The sequence below is a fragment of the Physeter macrocephalus genome, chromosome 5 (assembly GCF_002837175.3).
Source record: "Physeter macrocephalus isolate SW-GA chromosome 5, ASM283717v5, whole genome shotgun sequence".
Classification (NCBI taxonomy): Eukaryota; Metazoa; Chordata; class Mammalia; order Artiodactyla; family Physeteridae; genus Physeter; species Physeter macrocephalus.
Window position 1 is genome coordinate 61,843,076 of NC_041218.1, and position 5,545 is coordinate 61,848,620.

At 39.4% G+C, this 5,545-nt stretch overlaps 1 long non-coding RNA gene across 1 annotated transcript; it reads left to right on the forward strand.

Annotated features, from left to right (window-relative positions):
- The first annotated feature begins 291 nt into the window (after positions 1-291).
- LOC114486249 (uncharacterized) lies at positions 292-5,262 on the forward strand. Its single transcript, XR_003679657.1, has 3 exons — positions 292-390; positions 4,553-4,606; positions 4,951-5,262. It is a non-coding gene; the product is annotated as an uncharacterized lncRNA (long non-coding RNA).
- The last annotated feature ends 283 nt before the right edge of the window (positions 5,263-5,545 follow it).

The following is a 5,545-nucleotide window of genomic DNA, read 5'->3' on the forward strand; positions in this document are numbered from 1 at the left end:
ACTGAGTGGATATATAATAAAAATGAAGTAATGAAAAAAATAATTGTGCTGTTTTTGAGCACTGCTGTGAACTGAATTGTATCCCCTTGAAATCCGTATGTTGAATCCCTAACTGCCAGTGTGACTGTATTTGGAGACAGGGCCTATAAGGAGGCTATTAAGGTTAAATAAGGCCATAGAGTGGAACCTTAATCCAATAAATCTGGTGTACTTATAAGAACTAGAGTTCTTTTAAGAGATATCAGAGAACTCTCTTCTCTCCACATGCACAGAGGAAAGGCCACACGAGAACTCAGTCAGAAGGCAGGCACCTGCAAGGCAAGAAGAGAGGCTTCACCAGAAACCAACCCTGACAGCACATTGATTTTGGACTTCTAACCTTCCAGAACTGTGAGAAAATAAATTTCTGTTATGTCACCTAGTAAGTGGTATTCTGTATGGCAGCCCAAGCAAACTAAGACAGGCACTCACTCTTGCTTAGTGATTACCAAGTATTTCATATGCATTATCTCTTTTAATCTTCATAATAAACCCTGTGAGTTAGGCACTATTATCCTCATTCTAAACATGAGGAAACTGAGACATAGAAGGGTTATGTAACTTGCCCAAAGTCACACATGGTGTCAGACCCCTCTGACTCCAGATGGTATTAGAATAAGTAAATGAAAATAAATATCTTTAAGATATATCAGGGCTTAAAATTTTAAATATTATAGCTCACATGTGTCATTTATTCCTTCCATTGATATTCCTGGATTTTTGTCAGTTGTGCTAAATTGAACTTAACTTGCATTAATAATCCCAACCTAAATTAACCAACGTAATGAGCTCATAATACTCACATTTAATCAATACCCACTAGGGAACAGTTACATTATCATTTTTCTCACACTGTTTTGCCTTTAGGGATGGTATAATCTGTTATTGAGTATAAAGTAGTAGGTGGGTTAAATCTTTTTATTAAGCAATGCTGTCAAGTACTACAGTTACAGCTGCAAATCTTGACTCATCTGGTGGGAAATGTGCTCTAGATTCTAAGTCTGTTCTTCTTTAGTGCATATAATTTAATGGGAGGAACAAGACGATCACGAAAAATGTCCTGAAATATCTATTTTTATTTAGTGTACCATTTATTTTCCAAGAATACGAATGAGTTTTATAGTTTTCATACATGGAGAACCCATGGAAAATAGGAACTTTGAGAATGTAATCTATTGGCAGGACACCAGAATGGTGATATACCCAGACTTGGAGTTATGCAAATATTGGCTCCATTTATAGTATTACTACTTACCACTAGTGTAGCCCAGACAAGTTACTTAACCCCTCTCTACCTCAGTTTCATCATGTATAAAGTGCAATTAATATATCAACTTCCAAAAGTGAATATAAGAATTAAATGGAATGATGTTTATAGAGAGCTCAGCATTCTGCCTGGCAAGTATTAATACTACATGTTCAATAAATGCTAGCCGTAGTTATTGACATCTGAATCAGGTGGGGTTTTCTTCCGCAATTTATCTATGTAGTCATTCAGCATCCTGGAAAAACTCCTGTGTGGCTCATGGGTATAATCAAAACAGATCCTGTGGGTACATTCAAGGTACTTTCAAGCCATAAGAAGATATAATATGAGAAGTGTGTGGCGGGGGTGGGGGGGCAGGAAACAGAGCTAGAAGTAGGAAAAAAAACATTTTTCAAAATGAAGAACTGTTATTTTCTAGCTCCCAAGAGACTTCCAACAATAAACAGCAAAAAGTAGGAGATGATTACACTTTACACAAGAGACAGCTATTTATAAAGGAATTTTAAATGATACACAACAAACACTATTGGGTCCACCAACACAATAGACAGGGGTGCAAGCTGGTCTGTAGTTAATGCAGATGCCTTAGGAAATACCACAGAAAGTCACTAGAATGAGCTTGAACCCCAGTTACATAGACCCAGGCATTAGACTAGCACCTGCTAAAGGCCTGGGAAGCCCCAGGCTTAACTAACAGAAATTGGTCAAGTAGCAAACACATGTAAACCGTGACCCTCAGCGTGGCTGCTGTTATCCAAAAGAGCCCAGGTTGCCCTCACATCAAATCATCACCCCGGTGACCGCAGTGGGAGAGGACAGATTAGTGAAAGGCTTCAAAGGATAAGGTCAGAAAAGCCTAGCTTTGACTTAGGTTATTTGGCAATGACAGTTAACTAATCCCCAAAATCTGTTTCCCCTTCATGGTCTGGAGTTGTGGCAACATAGGTTGTGCAGCCAGGAAGATAATTTCTTAGCCAGGAAGATAATTGCATCTTGGCAATGCGATGTACCTGAGTTCTAGCTAACAGGGGGTGGGGGGGCTGGGTATGAGTAGAAGTGATGTGTGCTACTTCTAGGACCACTCGTAAAACCTCCCACACTTGCCCTATTCTCCTCCAGCCACCACACAAAAAAAAAACACTATGATGACCTTGGAAACTAAATGCTAAAGATTGCAGAAACTCCAGATATCAATACCTGGGTCCCTGAATGATGAGGAACACCCCCTCCTCCCCACTCCCCATTTGACTTAAACAACTCAGGACATTTTATGGGCAAGAAACAAACTTCCGTTTTGTGTGAACCCTTACACATTTTAGTGCCTGCTTGTTATAGCAGCTAGCGTTATCCTAACTAGCACAAGTTATAAATATTTGGCATGTGAATATTGCTAGATAGAGAGAGCACAGGAATTTAAACACTTTTTCTGTTCTGTGTTCTGTTTTCTTTTTCTATTCTGATCTTTGCCTTCAATTCCTCAAAGCCATAATTAGCATTAGAGTATTGCCACTTTATTGAAATGTAGTGGGAATGAATAAAATGATACCTGACCTACCACTCTGAGCTCCCTGGGGTAAAAAGTATAGTAAATTAAGTATAGTATGTACACAATCAGGTTTTAAGGTACTTATTAAACACAAATCGAGTAGAAATCAAGTTATGTAAAACTTAAAGTTATCTAAAACCCAAGAATCCCAAGCCACCGCATTATGTACACAAGTGAGTGTGAACAGCATTATCTTGTATATTAAACAGGTAAAATTAGCTTTACTCCTCCCTGAGTTGCCTTAATAACTAAGAAGAGTCAGTAACTATGCAAAAACAATCTCTTTCATAGAAATGTAAACCTCTGGGTTGGTGTTAGATATATGTAAATCTGTATAATCTTTCTGTCAAAGGTAGTGGCAACCTAACAGTGTTTCTGTGGTTGTTAGTCAGAGATGGCAGTCACTAATGGTATCTCTAGCCTTTTGTGCTGATTTTAAAGACTAGAAGTATACTTTGAGCATATTTCTAACTAATTTGATTTTACAGTAATATCTGTTAAAGGTGATCTTACATTATGTTTGATCCAAGTTTCATAAAGGAAGACAAACACATGGTAGCTTAAAGTTAGGCTGAAGTTAGCCAAAATTGGAAGATGAATTGTTCATCACCTGATGATCTGAACTTAGGAAAATCCCCAATCCTAGAACTTTAGCTAAGTTTAGCACCAAGTCATTCAAGATGTATCCCTTCATGCCTGTAGTTTCTTTACACTGCCATGATTCATTCATTCACAAATACTTACTGTGCCCCTGAACTTGCAGCTGGGGATTCAAAGATGCCTAAGGTACAGTCTTTGTCCTCACCGAGACACAGTCTAATAGAGAAGACAGTCATATAAATATGTGACCATAAGGCACATCAATATATCTAATACAGCTGTGCCCAGTGTCTAAATGCATCCCAAGCTCCATCATTGGATCATAGAGTATTATGGGATAAGAGCTAAGGGAAAATGTTGTATATTTTGCCATCTGTGCTGCAAATTTAATCTGAGGCTCTAAGGTTGATGAGTTCACCTCAGCTGCCCATTGTTCTGTTTCAACCTGGCTAGCCAGCATAACACTATGGCCCTTTCTTATGATCTAGAAATTTTAGATGCTCAAGTGAAGAGGCTGTCATCTTGAGCTGGCCAAAATTCATGTCATTCTCAGAAGTGAAAAGTCTTATTTACATGATTTCTGCCCTTTGATCCATCACTCTACCAAAGTATTAAAAGCCAAATGTCCCCTCATGTTTTTCTTTTACATATTCATACTTGGGCCAGAAAATATTAGTGAGAATATAGAGGCACTGAAGTAAGTGGTAGCCATCTGGCCTGGCCAACTTAAAAAAAAAAATTCCTGTAGAAGATAAGGCCTTCTTTGGATGACACCTGTGCCCCAGGGAAATTGACATATTATTATGAGCAAGAGAAAAAAGTCATTCTACCACATGGGAGTAATTGTTAGCAGGCAAGAGATCATGTAATACACAGCAGTTGTGGATTTTAAGGGCAAGATTCCAGACCATGATATAAGCCCAGTTGTCTGTCCAAGGTTAATGGGGTAATGTCCTTGCTTACTTCAGCTCAGAGCTTCATTTACTTTGTAAACTCTGAGTATAGGTTCTGTCTTTTGTCTATAGGAGTCAGGATTTAGTGTTCTGAAGGGGCCCAAAGGATTTAATGTTTAATGGAGTGTTTGTCCCTCTTTTCGGCAGGCTACAAACACATCTTCCTTTTGAACACACCCCTCTGAAAAGAGACCCGGAGAGGTGAGAGTCTTTGCTGACAAATATAATAAATTCTTACTTTGTTTAGAGAGATTTGTCAGGCATTGTGTTATGAGACTGCCTGGTCTGCCTGCAGCTGTGCTTACTACTACTGAAGCATAAGATTTAAATCATCAAGTTCCATGAGGCTAGTTAGTGCTGCATAGTATTTTTCGTTGAGGCTCTCTCTATTCTGTACAAGCTGCCAAAATGGCTGCCAGTTTTTTAAGAAAAGCCATTCAAGTGAGTTTGGCCTTGTGGGGTGGAGATGAGGGGGGAATCCATCATGTATCAAGGCAGTGAATTGACTGACTCCATTTTTACTTTTCAACCAAATGTTTTGGCAGCCTGCAGAAGAGGGTCAGACAAGCTGTCCTGGTTGAATGCTATTGTCATCAGAGTGAAGGAGGCTAGTTTCAATGGCTGCAGTGCCATGTTCAACATCTGTTTGCTTGGGAGCAAAATGATTATCTTCGGAGAGCAGCAAAGTTCAACTGCGAATTTTGTATGATATTTACAAAACATCCCTTGCTCTATGAACATACTGACTGAGATGACAGTGGAGCTCCAGGATAAGTCCTTGAGAGAAGCAGCTTCAGAGAACCAGGTGTACCAACAGATTGCCCACTGCCCTGCAATTCAGAATTGGCTCATGTCCACCTTCTCAGGTCAGTGCCATTTTTGTTTGCTGGTAAAGACGTCCTTTTAACCGCAGTTCAAAAATGCTAAGTCAGCGTCCCAAAGTGGTGGGAAGGCTTTACCAATTTTACACTCACCAAAAACATTTCCAGTACTGGGCATAGTCACACTGAAGAAAGGTAACCAAAAGTTAGAGAACCTGAGGAACCAGGAGAGCAGGTCTGATGCTGGACCTTTGTGCCTCAAACATTGAGGCTGCCATTGGTACTGGATACCATCTACAGAGAAACATTTCCAGAGTTT